The sequence below is a fragment of the Dendrobates tinctorius genome, unplaced genomic scaffold (assembly GCF_039654945.1).
Source record: "Dendrobates tinctorius isolate UK_male_01 unplaced genomic scaffold, ASM3965494v1 ptg000016l, whole genome shotgun sequence".
Taxonomy (NCBI): Eukaryota; Metazoa; Chordata; class Amphibia; order Anura; family Dendrobatidae; genus Dendrobates; species Dendrobates tinctorius.
This window is the reverse complement of record NW_027361684.1, coordinates 78,950,328-78,975,312: the sequence shown is the minus strand read 5'-3', so window position 1 is coordinate 78,975,312 and position 24,985 is coordinate 78,950,328.

The following is a 24,985-nucleotide window of genomic DNA, read 5'->3' as shown; positions in this document are numbered from 1 at the left end:
GAGCCTGTGACATAGCGCTCAGATATCAGTGGCCCTCACACAATCCTAAAGTATCCAGTGTCCACAAGTGTCTGCAGAAATTCAAAATCTCCCTTATCCTCTCGTCACTTTTGTCACAGCTGTGCCATCGAGCCTGTGACATAGCGCTCAGATATCAGTGGGCCTCACACAATCCAAAAGTGTCCAGTGTCCACAAGTGTCTGCAGAAATTCAAAATCTCCCCTGTCCTATAGACACCTTGTACCTTGTTTTACATTACTATATAGTTTGTTGGATTTTGTCTACATTTCTACCAAAAATGAGGAAGGCTGGTGGAAGAGGCCGTGGAATTGGGCGGGGGTTGGCAGCTGGTAATGATGGTGTTGGTGGTGGATCTGATGGTAGTGGCAAGAGCAAAATAGGACCGAATGCAGGAGGTGTTGAGCCTGCGTCATCGTCTGGCTACATAAGGCCTCGAACGCTTAGTTTTCTAGGAGTTGGCAAACAGCTTTTAAAGCCAGAGCATCAGGAAAAAGTTTTGTCTTACATTGCTGACTCAGCCTCCAGCTCTATCGCCTCCTCTTCTTCAGTTGTAAAAAGTAAAAGCACTGAGTCGTCATTGGAGGCTCATGTTCATGAACCACACCTTTCCTTGTGTCCTTCACCCCAACCAAGATTGAAGGATGACGCAGGCCATACTACTGATTACTCCATGGAGCTGTTTTCACATACCATGCCTGGATTATCAAGTCAAATGGTGAATTACCCAGGCCAAGATGAATCTGACATGGAGTGCACTGATGCACAGCCGCTGATGGATGATTCTGCTGGTACATTCACTCAGAGCACTACATTGTCCTCGCAGTGTACAGAGCCAGATTCTGACCCTGATGAGACTCAGGTGCCCCTTCCCGCACACTATACCACCATATACGGTGACACAGAGGAAGGTGCACATGACATAGAAGAGGAGGTGATGGATGACCCAGTTGTTGACCCAGATAGGCATCCATTGGGGGAAGAGGGTGCTGCTTCCAATAGCTCAGATGAGGAGCATCCACAGCAGACATCGACATCGCAACAGCTGTTATCTGGCAGGCCCGGAGCACTCCAAAGACAGGTTCCAAACATCAAAAGAGTTGCTGGACAGCTTGTCCAGAGGGTCAAAAGATCACAGCGTGCTAGGCCGCAAAATGTCTGCCAAAGTAGAAAGAGTGCAGTGTGGCACTTTTTTGACCAAAATCCTCATGATCAGGCCAAGGTTATCTGTAAGAAGTGCGCAAAGACCTTTAGCCGAGGGAAAAATCTGAAAAATTTGAATACCAGTTGCATGCTTAGACATTTAACCAGCATGCACTTGCAAGCGTGGACACAACACCAAACCTCAAGTGCCACATGTGCAACTGATCACAACGAAGGTAGTCAGCAACGCTACATTGTTTCCCCCACTGTAAGCCCACCGGTTAGCACAGCAGCAAATGTTGAGGTGTCGTTGCAAGGCCACAGCAGTCAGGGAATCCCACTGTTATATCAACGAAAGACTGATTCTAGGCCATCAGAAAGAACACCAACTCCATCACCATCATCAACCCTCTCTCAGTCCGCCCTGTCCACCGCTACTTCCACCATATGCAGCTCTCAGGTCCAGCTCACCCTCCCAGACACTATGAGTAGGTCAAGAAAGTACTCAGTCTCTCATCCGCGTACACTGGGTTTGAACGCCCACATTGCCAAACTAATCTCGTTTGAGATGATGCCCTTTCGGTTGGTGGAAAGCACAGCTTTCCGCGAACTCATGGCCTATGCAGTACCACGCTATGACCTACCCAGTCGCCACTTCTTCTCTCGCAAAGCCATCCCAGCCCTCCACCATCATGTGAAAGACCGCATTGTCCATGCACTCAAGCAGTCAGTGAGCGGAAAGGTGCACCTCACAGCTGATGCATGGTCCAGTCGGCATGGCCAGGGCCGTTACGTGTCCATCACTGTGCACTGGGTTAATGTGGTGGATGCAGGGTCCACAGGGGACAGCGGTGGTGGGACAGTGCTGCCTAGCCCACGGTATAGGAAACAGTTGGCTGTAGGCGTTCGACCCTCCTCCTCCTCCAGAAGCGAAAGCTCGTCCACAGAGCGCAGTCATACGAGCACTCCATCTGCAGCTGCCACTGTTGCACACGATGTGTCCCCCTATCGAGCAGCTAGTGGAAAGCGTCAGCAGGCTGTGTTGCAGATGATGTGTTTGGGCAACAGACACACCGCCGATGTGCTGGCCGAGTACTTGAAGCGACAAACTGAGTCATGGCTGGGCAGTGTACATTTTGAGGCAGGCAAGGTAGTTAGTGATAACGGCCGTAATTTTGTGGCAGCCATAGCCCTTTCAAAACTCAGCCATATACCTTGCTTGGCTCACACCTTGAACCTGGTGGTGCAGTGCTTCCTCAAAAATTATCCGGAGTTAACAGCCCTGCTCCAGAAGGTGCGAAGACTGTGCGCGCACATCAGCCGGTCGCCTGTACACTCCGTTCGTATGCAGAAGCTGCAGCGATTGCTCCACCTTCCCAACCACCGCCTCATTATCGACATTGCAACAAGGTGGAACTCCACCCTGCACATGGTGGAGCGGCTGTGCGAGCAGAGGCAGGCCATAATGCATTTGTGGGAGGGTGCACGGCCAGGCACTTTGAGAGCAGACATGGAGTTGACAGGTGTGCAGTGGTCGAGGCTGAAAGACCTCTGTAAAGTCCTTCAGTGTTTTGAGGAATGCACACGGCTGGTAAGCGCAGACGACGCCATCCTAAGCATGAGCATCCCACTTATGCGTCTGCTCATGCAAACTTTGACGCACCTTAAGGGGCAGGCGTCTGCAGCCAATGTTGATGAGGAGGAAGAGGAGGAGGGAATCCTTGATGACATTCAGCCATTGTCTGCTCAGGGACCTCTCCTGGACGAGGTGGAGGAAGAAGAGGAGGAGGAGGAGGATGATGGGGATGATTACTTAAGGGAGGAGGATGCATCTCGTGGGGCAAGTGAAAATGTTGGCGTGGCAAGGTCTGGTACAGGGTTTGTGCGTGACTGGAGGGATGTGGATTTGCCAGAAAGTGCTCCTCCAACCAGCACTCGCAGTGCATCATTGACACCGGGAACATTGGCCCACATGTCAGATTATGCCTTGCAGATCCTAAAAAGGGACCCACGCATTGCCAAAATGATGAACGATGACGACTACTGGTTGGCCAGCATCCTGGATCCACGCTATAAAGGCAAATTACAAAACATCATGCCACAGGAGAACCTTGACCTAATATTGGCTAATAAACAAGCAACTCTGGTAAATCGGTTGCTTGAGGCATTCCCAGCACACAGCAGCGGTGATGGTTCTCACACGAGCCGTACGGGCCGGGGGCAGCTTGGCAGAGGTGTTCGTGGTGCACACAGCAGAAGTGGCGTTGGAGACAGGGGTTTCATGACAATGTTGTGGACTGATTTTTCAAGTACCGCTCACACAACTGGTAATACTGCATCGATGGAAAGTGACAGGAGACAGCAGTTGTCAACTATGGTTACAAACTACTTTTCCTCCCATATCGATGTTCTCCCACACAGGTCATTCCCCTTTGACTATTGGGCCGCTAAACTGGACACCTGGCCTGAATTGGCACAATATGCCTTACAGGAGCTCGCTTGCCCAGCTGCAAGTGTGCTATCGGAAAGAGTCTTCAGTGCAGCTGGATCAATCCTGACAGAAAAATGGACCCGTCTGTCAACCCAAAATGTGGATGATCTAACCTTCATTAAAATGAACCACGCATGGGTTTCCAAGGATTTTGTCCCACCTTCCCCTGATGACACATAGGGTGACAGAAAAATGGCTTGCTTTGGTCCACCTCTTCCTGGGACTTGACCTATTTCACCTTTTGCATCAGCTGAATGTCTAACATCAACATATGCCACTTTCTAAAACTCCCTAACTGTGCTGCCTCCCCCCCCATGGCCGGGGTCACCACCTAGCGCATGACACCGTGCGAGTGCCGTTGCCCTGGACAGGTGGGTAGGCAGACTCTTGGGCGCGGGCACTGGCACAGGGTCCTTCATAGTGCAATCAAGTGTCTCTGACGGTGGTGGTGCACACCCGCCATCAGACACACCGCCGTACTATGAGGGGCCCAGTGCCAGTACCGACGCCCACGAGTGGGACCCCTTGCTTGGGCAGGGCCCCAGCATTTGCAATCTTTACCTCTTCCTGCTCCTCCGCTGTGTAGTCTGGGCCGTCAAATCCATACTGTGCCTGACACCGTCTGAGCCTGCCTCCTGATGTATAGACATATATTTTGAATGTGTACGCTATCCATACATGTTATCTGGGGATACGGTACCCTTTCTAACCTTTGTGCAATCACGTGCAATCCATACTGGGCCTAACACCGTCTGAGCCTGCCTCCTGATGTATAGACATATATTTTGAATGTGTACGCTATCCATACATGTTATCCAGGGAAACGGTACCCTTTCTAACCTTTGTGCAATCACGTGCAATCCATACTGGGCCTAACACCGTCTGAGCCTGCCTCCTGATGTATAGACATATATTTTGAATGTGTACGCTATCCATACATGTTATCTGGGGATACGGTACCCTTTCTAACCTTTGTGCAATCACTTGCAAGCCATACTGGGCCTTACACCGTCTGAGCCTGCCTCCTGATGTATAGACATATATTTTGAATGTGTACGCTATCCATACATGTTATCCGGGGAAACGGTACCCTTTCTAACCTTTGTGCAATCACGTGCAATCCATACTGGGCCTAACACCGTCTGAGCCTGCCTCCTGATGTATAGACATATATTTTGAATGTGTACGCTATCCATACATGTTATCTGGGGATACGGTACCCTTTCTAACCTTTGTGCAATCACTTGCAAGCCATACTGGGCCTTACACCGTCTGAGCCTGCCTCCTGATGTATAGACATATATTTTGAATGTGTACGCTATCCATACATGTTATCCGGGGAAACGGTACCCTTTCTAACCTTTGTGCAATCACGTGCAATCCATACTGGGCCTAACACCGTCTGAGCCTGCCTCCTGATGTATAGACATATATTTTGAATGTGTACGCTATCCATACATGTTATCTGGGGATACGGTACCCTTTCTAACCTTTGTGCAATCACTTGCAAGCCATACTGGGCCTTACACCGTCTGAGCCTGCCTCCTGATGTATAGACATATATTTTGAATGTGTACGCTATCCATACATGTTATCCGGGGATACGGTACCGTTTCTAACCTTTGTGCAATCACGTGCAATCCATACTGGGCCTAACACCGTCTGAGCCTGCCTCCTGATGTATAGACATATATTTTGAATGTGTACGCTATCCATACATGTTATCTGGGGATACGGTACCCTTTCTAACCTTTGTGCAATCACTTGCAAGCCATACTGTGCCTTACACCATCTGAGCCTGCCTCCTGATGTATAGACATATATTTTGAATGTGTACGCTATCCATACATGTTATCCGGGGATACGGTACCCTTTCTAACCTTTGTGCAATCACGTGCAATCCATTCTGGGCCTAACACCGTCTGAGCCTGCCTCCTGATGTATAGACATATATTTTGAATGTGTACGCTATCCATACATGTTATCTGGGGATACGGTACCCTTTCTAACCTTTGTGCAATCACTTGCAAGCCATACTGGGCCTTACACCGTCTGAGCCTGCCTCCTGATGTATAGACATATATTTTGAATGTGTACGCTATCCATACATGTTATCCGCGGATACGGTACCCTTTCTAACCTTTGTGCAATCACGTGCAATCCATACTGGGCCTAACACCGTCTGAGCCTGCCTCCTGATGTATAGACATATATTTTGAATGTGTACGCTATCCATACATGTTATCTGGGGATATGGTACCCTTTCTCACCTTTGTGCAATCACGTGTAATCCATACTGGGCGTGAGAACGGCTGGCGAGCTGTTAAGCAAGCTACAGCACCTGTGGTTTGCACACGTAAGTTTTTCATTTTTTCAGGAATGACGGTTAGGCCTAATTCCGGAACTGCGGTTGACCTGCACTTACTGGGAAATCATTGTTCGCGGGTAATAATTGTAATCAGTGATCCCCATCACTAACGTTGTTCAGCGGGTTATCTGCACCTGTAAGCGACAAACGCTGGCCTTTTCAGTGTAGCGCACATGCAGCCACGGACATGTAAGGGCATGACACACCAGTTATTGGCCAATCTCATGTGCCAGAGCCTCACGTGTCCCTCTAGTAAGCCGGACTCGGACCGCGGGGCATGACGAAGTCTCGTTCGTTAACGGAATTAAGCTTGCAATGTGTGCATCTGTTCTGTAGCTGGCATGGTTGAGGTTTCCCAGGTGGAGTCGAATTTAACCCTAGGCTCCACTCCTGGTGGTGCCCTTCTGGACATTCCTTTAAGGTTCAGCTTTGCAACCATACTGCCCACGTAAAACAAACACTTTGCCTTCATGAACGCTGTTTGGAGGGTCATGACTCGTGGGAATAACGCCGCCCAATCAGTTAACCTGCTAGAGAGATCGTTCGTTGCTCCCAAGCATGACATCACACTCCCTAGGAAGAAGGTAATGCCACTGTGGCGACCGTACTCCTGGGGGCGACACAAGTACACTGATGCCCAGCCACTGCTCGATGAATCTGCTGGTACATTGACCCAGACCACTACATTCCCCTCGCACACTACACGACCTGAATCTGACCCTGATGAAACTCAGGTTACCCTTCCCATATACAGTTCCATCTTACACGGTGACAAAGAGGAAGCTGCAGATGAAAGTGCAGGTTCGGCCCACCCGCCATCAGACACACCACCGTATTATCAGGGGCCCTGTGCCAGTGCCGTCGCCAACGAGTGGGCCCCCCCTGCTTGCTCAGGATCACAGCACTTGCAAAGTTGAAATACTGTGCAGTGAGATGGAAGATGGGGACGACGAGGAGTCCAGACAAGTACAGGGATTCCCTAGCAAGGAGACTTATTTGATTGTTTTCAATTTTGGGACAGCAATTTTTGGGGAGCACTATACTCTGGAGAATGATAGATGAGGCCCACCATACACTGGAACATTCCAAAGGTGGACATCAGACACTGGAGCAGCATTTACAGGGCCCATTATACACTAGAGCATTAGAAATGGGGCCCATTATGTTTGGAGCATTATTTGGGCCCATAAAACAGTGGAGCTTCATCCATGGGGACCAACATATACTGTAGCATTATGTGGAGCTCATCATATACTGTTTCAAACATTATATGGGACCAATGATTTTGTATGGAGAAATAGATGGGCCTCGTCATGAGATGTAAAAAGTGAGGTATTTTTCATTGTACTATACCGCTATTTCTCTGCCGTATCGGAGCATGATGAGTTGTGGTATGTGTTAAAGGGGCGCTCTTTCGCCCAGGGCACATGAAAACCTGCAGCCAGCCCCCCCCACAACTTTAGCCAAATAACCCCCATTTTTCAGTGCGTAACTTGTATTATGAAGTTAATTAAGGTTGACAAGCTTAAGTAAGAAGAATTGATGCTTTTGGCATTCAAATGGGCACTGTAGGTGTGTTTCCTGTCCTCCTCTCACTGCCGACTTTTATTCCCCATTGACTTATATTGGGTTTCGTGTTTCGGGACGACCCCGACTTTTCCTTATAATCGGACGATCTTGCTCGACCCGACATTTGGAAAAGTCGGGTTTCACGAAACGAAACGCGACCCTAAAAAACCAAAAGTCGCTCAACTCTAGTAGCAATAAATGAAACAGATCTTATGAATGACACACACTGCAAATGGAGCAAAGCTACTTGTTAATGGAATTCTTGGAACTGCAAAGCGTTTTAGCTTGTATTTACCTTGGGTTAAAAATGAGACATCACTTTCAGTCAGAGAATATAGAAGAGCAATTCTAAAGCGTTATCTCCTTTATTAGGTTTCTCCTTTGTACTTGCACAAAGGTGGATGGGATTCAAACAAACAAGCTCGGCTACATTGCTGCCCATTTCATCAAAGCTGGTAATGTGCCAAGCAGTGTTGTCTAAGTAATGCGCACGAGCCACTGTATCTAGTACTTTCATGTCATGTAGAAACAGATTCTAACATTTTTTACTTACAGTTGTGGCCAAAAGTATTGACACCCCTGCAATTCTGTCAGATAATACTCAGTTTCTTCCTGAATATGATTGCAAACACAAATTCTTTGTTATTATTATCTTCATTTAATTTGTCTTAAATGAAAAAACACAAAAAGAATTGTCTTAAAGCCAAATTGGATATAATTCCACATCAAACATAAAAAGAGGGTGGACAAAAGTATTGTCACTGTTCGAAAAATCATGTGATGCTTCTCTAATTTGTGTAATTAACAGCACCTGTAACTTACCTGTGGCACCTAACAGGTGTTGGCAATAACTAAATCACACTTGCAGCCAGTTGACATGGATTAAAGTTGACTCAACCTCTGTCCTGTGTCCTTGTGTGTACCACATTGAGCATGGAGAAAAGAAAGAAGACCAAAGAACTGTCTGAGGACTTGAGAAACCAAATTGTGAGGATGCATGAGCAATCTCAAGGCTACAAGTCCATCTCCAAAGACCTGAATGTTCCTGTGTCTACCCTGCGCTGTGTCATCAAGAAGTTTAAAGCCCATGGCACTGTGGCTAACCTCCCTAGATGTGGACGGAAAAGAAAAATTGACAAGAGATTTCAACGCAAGATTGTGCGGATGTTGGATAAAGAACCTCGACTAACATCCAAACAAGTTCAAGCTGCCTTGCAGTCCGAGGGTACAACAGTGTCAACCCGTACTATCCGTTGGCATCTGAATGAAAAGGGACTGTATGGTAGGTGACCCAGGAAGACCCCAATTCTTACCCCGAGACATAAAAATGCCAGGCTTGAGTTTGCCAAAACTTACCTGAAAAAACCTAAAACGTTTTAGAAGAGTGTTCTCTGGTCAGATGAGACAAAAGTAGAGCTTTTTGGGCAAACGCATCAACATAGAGTTTACAGGAGAAAAAAAGAGGCATTCAAAGAAAAGAACATGGTCTCTACAGTGAAACATGGCGGAGTGTTATGATTAAGTCACCGAGGAGGAAAAACAAAAACAAGCTAAGCCACAGAAAACCAGAGAGGTTGGTAACTAAGCGGATTGTAGACCCCTGATCCTATCCACACAACTAGCAGTAGCCGTGGAGCGTACCTACGATGATCCTAGATGCCTCGTCACAGCCGGAGAACTAAATAAGCCTAAAGCACGAAAAGGGGAAATCTAAACTGCCCCAGAGCAGACCCCAAAGCAATAGACAGCCCCCAAACATGTACTGTCAGTGAGACAAGATGAAAACACAAACACACATAGAAAAATAGGCTGAGCAAACGATGGGGCCCACACTAACTAGAAAGGACAGGAAAGGAAAGATGCTGTCTGCAATCATGCACAAAACCCTGCCAAAAAATGTCCAACACTTTCTGATAACAAAAACCCTGAAGTCGCTAGACTTCAATTCCCTATATCAGCACTCTGGTATATTCTGAAGACAGAGCAAAAAGAGACCAATCTGATCAGGGACAAAAAGCAAACTGGCATAAACAGAGACATAAGAATGGAAATTCAGCACAGCCCCAGCAGGGGCTGGCTGACCAAAAAAAATGAGTAAACCAGACCAAATCTCATGTGAAAAAATAGCAGAGCACACTTAGCTTGAGAAGGCAGGAACAGAACTGGAAACCAGAACCTCAGGGCAGGAAATCACCAGCACAAAATTAGGGAGTCGGCTGTCTTAAATCCAGTCAGAGACTCCTGATGTCCACTCACAGTCCTCCTCCTCAGGTGGCAGGTCTCTGCAATTTAGATCAGCTTCATTACCTACTGTCACCACCAGAGGGAGCCCGGATGGAGAACTCACGACTCCTCTGTCAACACAGCCAGCTCCACCACCCTTACCAGAAGCCAGGGGTAAACCAGAAAATGAGTTCACAACAGTGGAGGTTCCCTGATGTTTTGGGGTTGCTTTGCTGCCTCTGGCACTGGACTGCTTGACCGTGTGCATGGCATTATGAAGTCAGAAGACTACCAACAAATTTTGCAGCATAATGTAGGGCCCAGTATGAGAAAGCTGGGTCTCCCTCAGAGGTCATGGGTCTTCCAGCAGGACAATGACTCAAAACACACTTCAAAAAGCACTAGAAAATGGGTTGAGAAAAAGCACTGGAGACTTCTAAGGTGGCCAGCAATGAGTCCAGACCTGAATCCCATAGAACACCTGTGGAGAGATCTAAAAATGGCAGTTTGGGGAAGGCACCCTTCAAATATCAGGGACCTGGAGCAGTTTGCCAAAGAAGAATGGTCTAAAATTCCAGCAGAGCATTGTAAGAAACTCATTGATGGTTACCGGAAGCGGCTGGTCGCAGTTATATTTTGGCTAAAGGTTGTGCAACCAAGTATTAGGCTGAGAGTGCCAATACTTTTGTCTGGCCCATTTTTGGAGTTTTGTGTGAAATGATCAATGTTTTGCTTTTTGCTTCATTCTCTTTTGAATGGCATACAAAAACTCAAACAAGAATCAAGAACTGTTGTCCCTCAACCCCTAAAAATGACAAACATAAAAAACCCAATGTGACATAATGAAGTCACGCTAGTCCAAGAAAACCCAGAAGTAAGTAGCTATTATTTTTATTTACACTTGGAACTATAGTATTCAAGAAGGGGTTCACCAAGTAATGGACATCCCATTTCAGAGAATTATGCAAAGGAATGCCCACAAACTTCAATGAACTTCACCCTACCAGACCTGTCATTTTTTTCCATTTTTTCCCCTTTTATTTTTTTCCCCACTCTTGTATGGTTCATAACTTTTTTTTCTGTTAACACAGCTATATGAGGGCTTAGTTTTGTGTTGAAATTATACCATTTTATTATACAATACACTTAAAGAAAGAAAATAAACTACAAGGGAATTGAAGAAATAGTGAAAAAATGTTAATGTTCTATGTTTTTTGGGGTTTGGCTTTCACAGCATTAAGTGTGCGTCAAAAATTACCTAATACAATTTCCAGTTCCAGTTCATTGCAATGTTAAACTTCTAAAGTTTTTTTAATTTTAGCAGGTAAAAAAAAATTCTGAACTGTAAAAGAAAAAAATGGTTTATGTTGCCATTTCCTAAGGCTTTTTTTTAAGCAGCTGTTGGAGGGCTTGTTTTTGCATGATGAGCTATAGTCTTTATTAATACCATCATAGGGTATCTGCAACATAATGATTGCTGTTCATTTTTGGGGAGTAGTGCAGCTACATTAAAATAGCAATTCTGGATTTTAGATCTTTTTTCTTTTTGTCATTTACCATAATGTTCAAATAATGTAATATTTTGACAGATCGGACTTTTAAGGACACAACAGTATTGAAAATACATATTTTTTACATTTCTTAATGTTTAAACATGAAAAGGGAGTGACTTACTTTTTTTATATTTGTTTTTAATTATTACTTTAGCTTTTAGCTTTCTTAGGGGACTTAATGTGAGTTTATTTGATGTTTTATACTATAGACTGCATGTCAGGAACACCACTCCCTCACTACCTCAGATGCGGCTGGAAAGGGGGGCTCCACTCTCCACTTACTTGTCCATTCACGTATCGCAATAGGCCAACAATAAGCTAAGCGCACCCCATGGATGTTACCCACATTCATGCCATGGTTTATTTTGCCACCACTAACTGTTTTACCAAGCCAGAGAGACACCTGCAGTGGGCAATACATAAGTACTCATGCAGAGCTTTCCCAACAGTTTACAACTTGCTCAAAGTGTCCTTTATCAAAGCTAAATATGTAAGGTCCTAAAGGAATTTTATATATATGTTTTTTGTTGCCGTCAACACTTTTTATGCCATTCAAGTGTGGTGCCCCTGAGGCTCAGTCGCCACAGAGGCACTGCACCTTCTCTTAAGGTGTAGTGCCCCACCAACTAGGTAAGTTGGGAACTCCTTTCCACACTCCAACACCTGCACCCACACACAGGATAGTTCAGCAATGGACCAGATTGCGGCTCCATGCTTAGAGGGTAGCAGGGCACCTTTCGTGGGTCCTTGCTTCGTAACACGAGATGTGCTAGGAGGTGGGTGGAGTTAGATATAAAAGAGTGGGAAAGTTTAGAATTACAGGTCAGTCTGACAGAGGTTCGGAGAGGAAGGAAGCCACTCAGGAGCAGTGGGGAACCCTAGAAGGAGGGATGGCGGAAGAAGTGCTGCAGCTGCCTCAGTGACCTGAGCCAGCTGGCACGGGAAAGGAACAGAAGGAGAGAGACGTAGAACTGCAACCTAAGCTTCCATAAGAGAGAGAAGGAACCGCACGGAACGAAGGAGTAGGAGAGCAGAGAGGAGTTGTGGGTTGGAAGAGGAACCCTGCCTATAGGTTCTCAGCGCAAGGCCGGGGCCCGGTCCCCGAGGTTGTATGGACACTTATGGTTCTGCAGCAGACACCGATGGAGTAGATGGCTGTAAATGCACTACTCCCATCTAAGACTTGGGACACAACAGCAACACGGATAGAGAGCTGGGATCCAGGAGGTCCCTGATCAGGCTACAGCTGTCTGTCATACAAGTAGAGTTGTTAGGAACATCTGACAGGAGGAACTTCAGAGTAACAACGGTACTGGAGCTCTTCACACTAATAGGCGCAATAGAGGAGTTGTTCAGGAAAGGTACATGTAGGCAGAGTGTTGGAGAGGAGAAGCCTAACTTGCCCGGGAGGTTGATTGAGTCTCTGCCCCGGAGGACACGGCATGGAAGCGGGCACCAGTGGTTACCAAGAACTGTGAATAAAGCATTGAAACTGCAAGCCCTGGTGTCCTGCATTCCTTCTTGCGTCCGCCAGCACTGCTACATTCCCTGAGCCGGACACTACACCATCAAGGTGTCCCCACATCTACTTTGCCCTGGGACAACAGCCCTGCCTGTGGAGGGCAACAGCACCATTGCTGCATCCCACCATCTGTCCCAGAGGATCTGTCTGCAGCGTCGGCTTAACATCTCCCTTGCCGAACACCACAGGTGGCATCATGAACTATTCAATTCCATTAACCACACATCACCATTGATATTGGGTGCACAGGGCCACGGACCGGGTCACAGCTGCCATGATACTTTCCCCCTGACACTGGCCCGGTACCAAGTACCCCACAGCCCTGGGACGGGGCGACCCAATTTTGGCATCACGAACAGGATGACGAGACCCGACACCATTGGATTCTGTGCGCCTGAAATTTGTGAGACTTTGTACCTTTGAAAATGTGCAGAAGACCTGATTTAATAGACTATAAAATGGACATTGGAAATGGCCACTGGCGCGGAGAAGAAGGGCGTGAAGAGATGGGAGGTCCTAGGAAAAGACCGCGAAGAGTATTGGGCCTTCCCTGCCTGAATTACTATGTGACAGTGACATGGCCCACTCCCCGAGGGGTTCGTATACTGGCTTGATATGGAGGCGCTGGAAGAAGATGCCGCCCCCGGAAGGAGGGGCAGAAGAAGCCAGTGGCAGGAAAGGGGCAGAGGCAGGAAGAAGAATGCCAGAACGCCGTTTTGGAGAGTGAGGGAAGGAGGCCTGCGGAGCGCTGGGAAACGGATCTCCCTGGCCCCATGGCTGACGGCGCCAACCCGAGCTCCGGAATGAACCGCCAGCAGCTAGAAGATGAAATTGCTGAACTGACCACCTGTCTGCAGCTGAGGCAGGAGGACTTGGAGCAGCTGAGACGGCAGCGCATCACAGAGGGGCCTACACCTGCGGTACCCACGACACCGGTACCCACAGCTGCTGCACCGGATCTTTTCCTGGCAGACCTTGCGGAGCTTGGAGCCGCTGCCATGCCATCGGCAGTGTACACTGTCCCCTCTTTGCCGCTGATACCGGAGGAGTTGTATGCAGCCCAGGGAGCTGAAACGGAGGAAGAGAAGCTCCTGCCCGGACCTGGCGCGGCTGCGCAGGTCTCTCCAGCGACCCCCATGGAACCGGAGCTGCCATGGGCTCCACCGCCGTCCCCGGTGTCTCACCGGGCAGCGCCCGCTGCCACCACACCTGCACCGGAGCAGAGGCTGCACCGTCGGGAATTCCCAGGTATATACCCCCGGCCTTCCTAATTGGTTGATGGGGAGGAAGAGGAGGACCATGCTGGTGGGGGTACGGTTGGAGCCGGCGTGCCCGATCCAACATCTACAGGCCAGAGGGGGGTCTGGATCATTTTGGGACGGTGATCTCGGGATTCCTTCACTGCCAAGTCCCCAGGCAGTGGCTTGCTAGAGCCGACAATCTGCAGAGGCCTTAGGAGCTAGACCTCGTACCAGAACCACAGAACCATCTAGCGAGGAAGAGCAGTTGATGGGCATTGAGATGCATCGTGGGTTCCATTTGCCACAGTTTCAAGGCCCTGTTGCAAGAAACCAGAATCAGGATGAGAACAGTTCCAGTTCAGCTTCCAGAACCCCAGGAGGGGACCAGCACTAAAAACTTTTAAATCTCGTTACCCAGGAGGGTTTGTTTGCACCAGTTGTGCCTTTTTCTATTTTTGCTATCATGTTTTTGCTTTTCTGGTAGCACCTTTAGTTGCCCTGTTTTGATTGGCAGCGTTTTCCCAATTTGAACTAGCGATCATGATCTTGGAGTGATCGAAAAACTTTTATTGTAAATAGTTGCACCTATTTAGGTGCCCTCTCTTGGTTTCACATATAAAGACACTTTGCGAAGAAAATGTCAAGTTTTACATATAAAGACACTTTGCGAAGATAATGTTTTTGCATGGACCCTTTTTGAAGATGATGTTTACCTCAAAGGACACTGCAAGAGATCCCGGCTGGGTGTGGTGTCCAGCACTTACAAGAATAACTGTTGAATGTTTTATTGTAAAGTATTTGATAATGTGTTTTACAAGAGTATTAGTAACTGAGAAATGGCTTTTATAGAAGAATTAGGAATGTCTGATCTAGAGATGAGTGATGTGAATAAAGAATTGAAAGTAGACAGGTGACAGACCAGGTACTTGCGGTCAGCGTCTTGCGTCTAGAAGAGAAAGTGAAAGTAGAAAAATAAATGTGTACTAGAGAACGAAAATGAAAGGAAAATGTGTTACAGAGAATAGCACTTTGAATTGAGAATTGCACTTAGAATTAAAAATTTTAGATAGAATTTAAGATAGAATTGTTTGTAACGTTCAAGATGAGTACCTCCTATACTAGGAAGATTAGTATAAGAAATGTTTATGCAGCATTATAAAAATTTGTATGTTTCTTTGCTGTCTACTTTGTTGTCTTGCAGCCCGCGGACGTGCTGTGTTTAACGAGGGGGTATATGGCGCCCCTGAGGCTCAGTCGCCACAGAGGTACTGCACCTTCTCCTAAGGTGTAGTGCCCCACCAACTAGGTACGTTGGGAACTCTTTTCCACACTCCAACACCTGCACCCACACACAGGATAGTTCAGCAAAGGACCAGATTGCGGCTCCATGCTTAGAGGGTGGCAGAGCACTTTTCGTGGGTCCTTGCTTCGTAACACGAGATGTGCTGGGAGGTGGGTGGAGTTAGATATAAAAGAGTGGGAAAGTTTAGAATTACAGGTCAGTTTGACAGAGGGTCGGAGAGGAAGGAAGCCACTCAGGACTGGGGATCCCTAGAAGGAGGGATGGAGGAAGAAGTGCTGCAGCTGCCTCAGTGACCTGAGCCAGCTGGCACGGGAAAGGAACAGAAGAAGAGAGACGTAGAACTGCAACCTAAGCTTCCATAAGGGAGAGAAGGAACCGCATGGAACGAGTAGGAGAACAGGGAGGATTTGTGGGTTGGAAGAGGAACCCTGCCTATAGGTTCTCAGCGCAAGGCCGGGGCCCGGTCTCCGAGGTTGTATGGACACTTATGGTTCTGCAGCAGACACCGGTGGAGTAGTTGGCTGTAAATGCACTACTCCCATCTAAGACTTGGGACACAACAGCAACACGTATAGAGAGCCGGGATCCAGGAGGTCCCTGATCAGGCTACAGCTGTCTGTCATACAAGTAGAGTTGTTAGGAACATCTGACAGGAGGAACTTCTGCGTAACCACGGTACTGGAGCTCTTCACACTAATAGGCGAAATAGAGGAGTCGTTCAGGAAAGGTACATGTTGGCAGAGTGTTGGAGAGGAGAAGCCTAACTTGCCCGGAAGGTTGATTAAGTCTCTGCCCCGGAGGACACGGCATGGAAGCGGGCACCAGTGGTTACCAAGAACTGTGAGTAAAGCATTGAAACTGCAAGCCCTGGTGTCCTCCATTCCTTCTTACGTCCGCCAGCACTGCTACATTCCCTGAGCTGGACACTACACCATCAAGGTGTCCCCACATCTACACTGCCCTGGGACAGCAGCCCTGCCTGTGGAGGGCTATATCACCATTGCTGCATCCCACCATCTGTCCCAGAGGATCTGTCTGCAGCGTCGGCTTAACATCTCCCTTGCCGAACACCACAGGTGGCGTCACGAACTATTCAATTCCATTAACCACACACCACCATTGACATTGGGCGCCCAGGGCCACGGACCGGGTCACAGCTGCCGTAATACTTTCCCCCTGATACCGGCCCGGTACCGAGTACCCCACAGCCCTGGGATGGGGTGACCCACAAGGACTATTATTTTTTTTTAATATTTTTTAACAGTGGCATAAATTTTCAGCATTGCAGTATCCATTGAAATTAAGCCAGTATGACTGATGTCATTCCTGACAGACAGCAAAGAGCTGCACAAATGTTTTCACTTAATGTGGATGTGGGGTCTCACAATGGTGGTATAGCAGTGTACATAAAGAAATTAGAAAAAAATTATGGTTAATGAAACTAAAGTATGGTGGGATTATACCACACTGGGTAATTACATTCAAAATTATATCCCAGGGGCTTAAGAATTAAGAAGATCTCCACTATGATTTATGCAAATTAGTTTGTAGATGAATAGATTAAAATTTTGTCCAACTGCTCTATAAATCTAATGTTCCTGATAATGAGAAATGAAGAGGCGAAACTTAAAGAAAGCTGATATTTATACCACCAAAAGCACTTTGGAACAATTTTAAAACAATCACAAATATGATGAATTGTTACAAATATACAACAGCCTGTTTCAAAATTAGAAAGTGTCATTATCACTTGCAAAAAAACTAAATTTCAAAAGGATGTTAATGAACACCAGGAGATACAAGTTTATGAATGGGGCAGATGGCAGAAATCACCTAAAAATGTACATCCCATCCTAAAACATCACAAAAATAAAAACAACTCAGATTCATCTTTCAGATCTTCAGACCAGGAATCTTTGGATGGTAGTTCTAATAATGTTCACTCTAAATTTTCCTCCAGTGAGGCTTCATATTAGCAGAAACCAAAAAAATTGCATGCCCTCAAAAAACGCAAAAGGCGTGGGGGCCGCAAGCACACCAAATGTTATGGGAATGGCCACCCGTCACAGAATGAACCAATAAGATCAGAGACGTCCTTCAATGTTCTAAATCTGTCCAATTTTATATTAACCAGAGGACAGATAGAAATATTATCCCTTGGTTTGAATTTTGTTCTGGATAAACAATAGAATCTATTTCAAACTTTATTGGACAATAACAAATTCATTCTGAACTTCACAGTTAAAAAACTTTTTTCCTCTACTGAATGCACCAACCTATCATAATTTTTCTATTCCCAGAAATGAATTTTGCACATTAAAATTTTTAGAACAATTATCATTCAGCGATCACTAAGATTTACATGCAATCAATTCACCCAAAGACTAAACAATAAATTCAGCAACGTAGTTTGTAGTCAAGAACCCTTTTTTACCCTATTCATTCAAGGGTAGATTGTATGGAATGTTATGGAGAGGGAGCTGAGACAATTGGGTATGACAATCAGGAATTACAGACGAAGATCTAACTTAAATTATTCTCAAATCCGAGCACTCCGGAATTGAAACAAATGTCTAAAATAACCATTAAAATGGCTAACAAAGGAGGCTTAGTTGTAATCATGGACAACCAATCTGTACAGAATGCAAATAACTCTCTTTTGGAAGATAAAACTACATATAAAAAACTAACGTCAGATCCATAACATAAAATTCCTTTAGGACCTTACATGTTTAAGCTTTGATAAGGGATGCTTTGAGCATTTGAAACTAGTGATGAGCGAGTATACTTGTTGCTCATGTCTCCCCAAGCATGCTTGGGTGGTCTTCGAGTATTTTGGCGTGCTTGGAGATTTAGTTTTTGTTGCCTCAGCTGCATGATTTGCGACTGCTAGACAGCTTGAATACATGTGTGGAATGCTTGTTTGTTAGGGAATTCCCACATGCATTCAGCCTGTCTTCAAGTCGCAAATCATGCAGCTGAGGCGATGAAAACTAAAACTCCGAGTATGCCAAAATACTCAGAGATCTGCCTAGCAACGATGCTACTCGCCCATCACTATTTGAAACTCGTTGCTGCATACTTATCATGTGAACCTTTTCTACCATCTACTTTTATTGATTTTCAAATAGACATTTTGAATTTTAAAAAGCTGCAGTGCCATCTCATTTTTTCTTTCATGATTCATGAAACGTGTGACCACATGAGTTCCGTGCTTCAGCACACCACATGCCACTGTAGGTGAGCTGGTTCTCCTTTTTCTTATAGATGTGATGTTTTCACTGCAGTCAAAGCCAGATACCAGGAGCAGTGGCGAGACTCACTCATGGACCCTGGGACGGTGAGTACAGTGGGAGTTATTTCTATATAGTAACCTGCAGTTGGGGCTTAACTTTCAATGATAGGAAACAGCCTTTTAAGTTTTTACTGTAAATGATGCTTCTATATTATTGATACATTAAACCTAGAAATAAAAAGTAATAGTAAATATTAGTTAAGTTTGCCTTCATGATTTGTTTATTTTAGGAGCAAGCAAAAAATCCTGCAGACCCACAGTCTTGTAGAAATTCCACATGGGTTCACTCTTGACAAAGGTGTAGCTTAGAAATAAATGGGAATTAAAAAGAGGTGGATTTTATCATTCCTGATCTATTGCACTTAGAACAATGATCCTATTGTGGCCAGCTGCCCTAAAGCCAGACCTATGTTTAAAGGGGTAGTCCTATCCAAATAAATAAGTCTGGAGTCATTCTGTGTGACTGCAAACTTATAAATCCCTCCAGCATGCACTGTGCACTGTAGGGATTAGCTGGTTTCTGACCCAAGACCGAAGAGTATGTATGAGTTATGTTAGGGATGGCGGAACGCACTAAATATAAATAATAGGAAGTGCATTCGCCGCCCGGGGTCCACCGTGCAGTAGGTGTAACAACCGCTGCTGAATAATGGCAGACTCGCTATATGGCAGTATACTGCGCTCGGGTTAAACGTCACCTGAGGTGCGCAGAGCAGACTCTGTTAAACTCACAGAGGCGCTTTAGTATAAATAAAGCATAAACGCCGAGCCTGTAAGCTTCACAGGTCTCAGCTGGCGTGCACACACGGTATATGGTCACAGGACATGGCCCAAGGCAGAGGTCGGTGTCCGTCTTGACCTACCGTGTGTGCGGTGTCACTACCGCCGACGCCGGTAAGTGCTGCTAACTGCAGCGTGGCGGTAACTACTGCCGCTGTACGACAGTGCTGTGAGGCATAACACTATCGGACGCTAGTGTAGCGGTGTGGTAGGCACTGTGGCGTATGGCTTGCCACTGACTGGTGCTGACTATAACTCTAATTCCCAAACCACATACGTAATATAAGAGGGAAGGGGTTTCAAATGAGTCAGTCACCAGAATCATACATCCGTCACCATTCACACATAGCAAGTATAGTCTATACTAGCGCATGGCTGAGCGGCCATGTGGGCCTTTTATAGCCATGCGCTTCCGGGACCTTCCAGACCTCTGAGATGGGCCAATCAGATCAGGACAAGGACCTGAGCATGTGACCCCCGATCTCCACTGGGAGATCGTCTCGTGGGCATGCCCAGTAGCACGGCGAGAGGACTTAGCCTCTGGAGTGGTTTCCTGCAAAGCAAGTTGCGCTACCATTGCTGGTCCAGAGGTGGCAGCAACATCCAGACCCAGAGAGCTGGTCTGAGCAGGGCGCCTGGATTGCCGAGATTGCTGTGCAGGTCCCTGAGCGGTTGGAAAGGAAGGGGAGACCACTGGATGTATGGCTCTGGATTCCTGCTGTCCAGCTGCAGGAATCTGACACCCAACAAGTTATACATAATCTTGGCCTTCTAGTTGCTCATACCCACTGGATGCCGCATCACTATTCAAGTGTATGGAGCATGGCCATGCCCATTACACAGGCCCTGTCTGGAAGTATGTATAATGCATACATATACCCAAGTACCGTATCAGAAACCGGAAAACCTCTTTAAGTAGAGATTACTTTGCATATTTGCATACATTTATCGTATTCATACATGTACACATTTATTTCTACATATTTTTTGCAAAGAAAGATGATGGCCATGATTAATGAACAAACTGTATGAATAAAACCAGCTGGCCATCAGCAGATGATACAATGTGTTCTTTAGATACTGTAATATATAAATGCTGTACACTTGCTAATTGTTTTGTTTCTTCTTTTGTCCATAGTTTCTACACAGTGACAGTAACTAATTATGTTTCCCTGAATTCAGTAATTCATTATGTGCTTGGATGAGTTAGCATTAATTTAATTTGTGCTCATTATAGGCCACAGCTTAATACATCATCATTTAGCTCGCTACCATCTATTTGCTATTCATATTTGTAATTAGTCATTTTCATAGTTCATTGTTTTATTGAGCTATAGGTTACAGATTGTCATGGACTGATCGCACCGTGTGTCTACATGAGGATTTACAAAGCTCTACATAACTATCCAAATTTATGTAGTTGCAGTACTTTAATAGATTTGGATATGATTGTGTGGGAGGAATGGCTCCCGTCGAGTGTCCGTACTGGAACCAAGGGAGCCATCATCTAGGTTCCGGGGGAAACTATTCCCGGGGGACAGAGTTCGGGGACGGACCGTTGAGATAGACAGATGGGCTAGGGGAGGGGCCAGTATAAAAGGGGCGGGGAGCGCCAGTCACGATGAGTCAACAGACCGGGACCGAGTCAGCTGACCGGGACAGAGGCAGCAGGAGACCATGGAAGCGACTGAGAGCTAGAGCGACTAACCAGTGCCAGGGAAGACGCTCACTGAGGACTTCAGAGGGACGGCGCCAAGACGACCGTCCGAGACTTGCTGCCCCGCTCCTGCCCGCGGCCACTGCCGCCTCACCACAGCCCGCGGCTGCGGTCTACCCGTGGTCGCCCGCGGCCATTGCGGTCCCGCTCCGGCCCGCGACTGCGGCCTACCTGCGGTCGCCCGCGGCCATTGCCGTCCTGCTCTGGTCCGCGGCTGCGGCCTGTTCCATGCCACCCGCAGCCGCCTTGCTCTCACCAGTGGCCACGGCAAGTCCAGTGCCGTCGGCGGCCACCACTGTCCGGCTCCAGTCCGCAGCAAGTTCTGAGCCTCTGTTCACCGCGGAGTCCCCGTCACAGCGGATAGCTGCACAGGTGGCCTGTCACCACCACCCCGCATCGTTGCCGCTTGCCCCCATCCAGGGGCTGCGGCCTACTCATCCAAGGACTCCTCCGGGGCCGGAGGTGCCCCAGCGCCACAGGAGCGGCGAAACACTCGAAGACTATGCCAACTGTTCAGCAGCTGGGCCCAGCGGCTGCTCCGCTAAAGAACCACCGTCCAGAACGCTGAGGGACGTCAGGACAGCTAACTTGACTATATCGTTAAGGACCCGTAGTCGGCCATACCGCGGCCCTATAGTGACTGGCTCTCGCCGGAGGTAGTCTTGTTCTCCTCTGTTTGTGTGAACTGTATTGAGCCCCTGCGAGGGCAACCCTTGTTACCCCCCTTTGGTTTAACGGGCTGAGACTGAGGAAAGTCCCCTTTAGGCCTATGAACGTTATTATAAAAGCACCAAACCGACTCGCGACTCGTCACTGCATCCTGCGTACCTGCTAGTACCACAATTGCACTCAACATTAAAAAATTAGATGTATTTATTACTGAGTATTGGTCTTAATAGCAATTTGCACTTATTATGAGTGAAGTGATCAATAAACATTGTGAAGGGTTTTAACAGTTGATTTTTTTTAATTTCAAAGCAATAGTTCCTGAGGAAATTCTGTATTTAAATATATTCTGTCAGATTTCTTATAAATCCTGCTTCTGGCAGAGACTAATCGAACTACTGAGATAGGAGATGTATCTATCTTGACAACTTAAAGTATGAACATCCCATGATCCCATTGCAGGTGGTGCAGTGAGAGCCATCCTCCTTGATTAACCACCCATATGCTGCAGTCACTATTGACTATGCAATTTAAGTGTAAAGATTCTGGACTTTCCTTGTGCCTGTTTGCCCTAATCTAAGATGGAGTCTCGTATCTCTCCCTGTCTGAACTTCCTGTCTGTCCTGATTATTTAAGTCCAGGTTGTGTGCTCTTCTTTGCCTGAGTATTTTGTTGCTGTTGGCTCCAGAGCTCCTGCCTGTCTGCTGGTTGACCCCCTGCTGCTGCTGCTCATTAAACGGTGCTCTGCCTCTCCACGTTATGTTGTCCACAGTCCTATGTGCGCCTCCCTGAAGCTTTCTGTGCTTAACTACGGTCTAGACTTCTAGTGTAGAGCTATTCACCCCTGGAACTGCTGTGGCTAGTAAGGAATCCTGACATCTCATGTTCTGTGTTTGTTTGTGCTATGTTGCTGGACTTTTGTGGGACTTTCAGGCCTAAAGGTACATATAGTGACTTTCCCCTGTTTATGCCGCTCCTGTATCACGCTGGATTTCTATGTTTAAGTGCCATGTGTATTTCCACCTTTATGATTGCTGGACTTCTACACGTTAGTGTTGTGTGCGTGCTCATTCATAACATCGCAGGACTGCCTTGTTAGATGTGGTGTGCTTACTTTCATACTTACTGCTGGACTCCTATGTTTAGTGCCTTGTGCACACCTGCAGCATGTCACGGTCAACGTGTGTCTGGACACAGATGTTACCGCAAGGCGAACCCATAACACACGTGACCCTGGATACAGCACCTCCAGTGGCGAATTTAGGTAATAAGGGGGAACAATTACAGTGGTGGGCCCTGTAATAGGAAATAGGGACGTGGAGACCTCCTAAGCTCCCCTGAGGAAGCGTCCCTGCACTCCTTACGTTCCCTATACAGGCTCCGCACCTGTCGCCGCACGCGAACCTTATGCCCTGACTCGCCCTGAACCTAGTCCCTCGCTAGGGCATTGGCCGGTGCGGAAACTAATCCCACCACTGCACTAGATCACACATAAGGAAAGTCACAAACAGGGGAAATAGAAAACTTAGCTCTCTCTGTGCAAATGCTCCAGCACAGAGTCCAGCAACCGATTGCAGCCTTCCTCCTGAATAGCTGCCACCAAGTTCAGTAAGCGCTGCAAAGAACTCCCTTCGGTGACTCCTTCCACATCAGGACTCTCACCAACTCAGAATCAATCAATGAATATCACCCGCCGTGATTACACACCCTGAGACTCATTTATAGAGCCCCACACCTGATTCATAATTATGTGCGCATTAAACCTATAGTGCGATACCACTAACCACCACCGGGGACAGTCAAGTCACTTTGGCAACTTGCCAAAAGGAAAAAAGTTCACTCTGTGCTTTTAAAACTGTCAGATCAAATTTAGATCATGACAGTACCCCCTCCTTAATGAGGGGCCTCTGGACCCTCAAGACCACCCCTCATTAGGGAAACACCTACAGCGGGGATGCTCAGATCCTGAGTTCACTCCACCACTACCTGAATTCAGGTTTATGACAAACACACCGCTGGTATTGGCAATAAAGTTCATTTTGGAGGCACCACTCATCTCCACAGCGCCGACCTGGGGAACAAGTTTATGTATATGTTTGTTATGAGCTGATCAGGCTCCACAACACACTTCCACAAGATGTTTTTTGGTGGCACCCATACACGCTCGTTCACACACAGGTCCGGACCTGAACGTTCATTGCACACATTTGTTTGTCACAATTGGTGAACTCATTCTGAACTAGACAGCAGAGGCGTCCCCCTGTGTCACCACACTCACACCCCCGCTATTTACCACGGGACACCACCCTCCAACCCTCTTTACCATGAGGTCTACGCCTCCCAGGGTTGGTTAATGGCGAGGATAGAGATTTGTCCCTACTCCCCCCCAGCACACCTGCTGCTCCCACCAGGGGGAGAGGGGACCGGATATGGAGGAACATCAACTCGCTGGTCACCTCCACACGACCAGGAGGGGGCGGCATTAAAGATTTGGCGTGAGCCCCGTGGACTCTACCAGTCTGCTCATCACTGGAACGTACCCCTTCACCTCGGGGAATACCAAGCAGCTCCGTGGGGCACCATTCCTCCCACCTGCCTGGGTATGCCCACGTGCATGAGCAAGTCCCGCTGCCCAGCAGCGACTCTAGGGGTTTTTAGCCAGATCACAGCCGCCATTTTATTTTTTTTTTTCTCAGCAGAGGCCCCAGACCCAGATAACTGCTGCTGCAGCGGCTTAAACACACCATGCCGCTCCCAGTCACCTCAGTGAAGCCCAGCAGCAACTGCTCTCAGGTCACCACATGGCCAAAGGCCCCAGACCCTGACAATTACTCACAGGTCTCCACATGGCCAAAGGCCCTAGACCCTGACAATTGCTCACAGGACTCCACATGGCCAAAAGCTCATCAGAAAAAAAAAACTGTAAGGCTGGTGATAATGTCACGGTCAACGTGTGTCTGGACACAGATGTTACCGCAAGGCGAACCCATAACACACGTGACCCTGGATACAGCGCCTCCAGTGGCGAATTTAGGTAATAAGGGGGAACCTGGGAACAATTACAGTGGTGGGCCCTGTAATAGGAAATAGGGACGT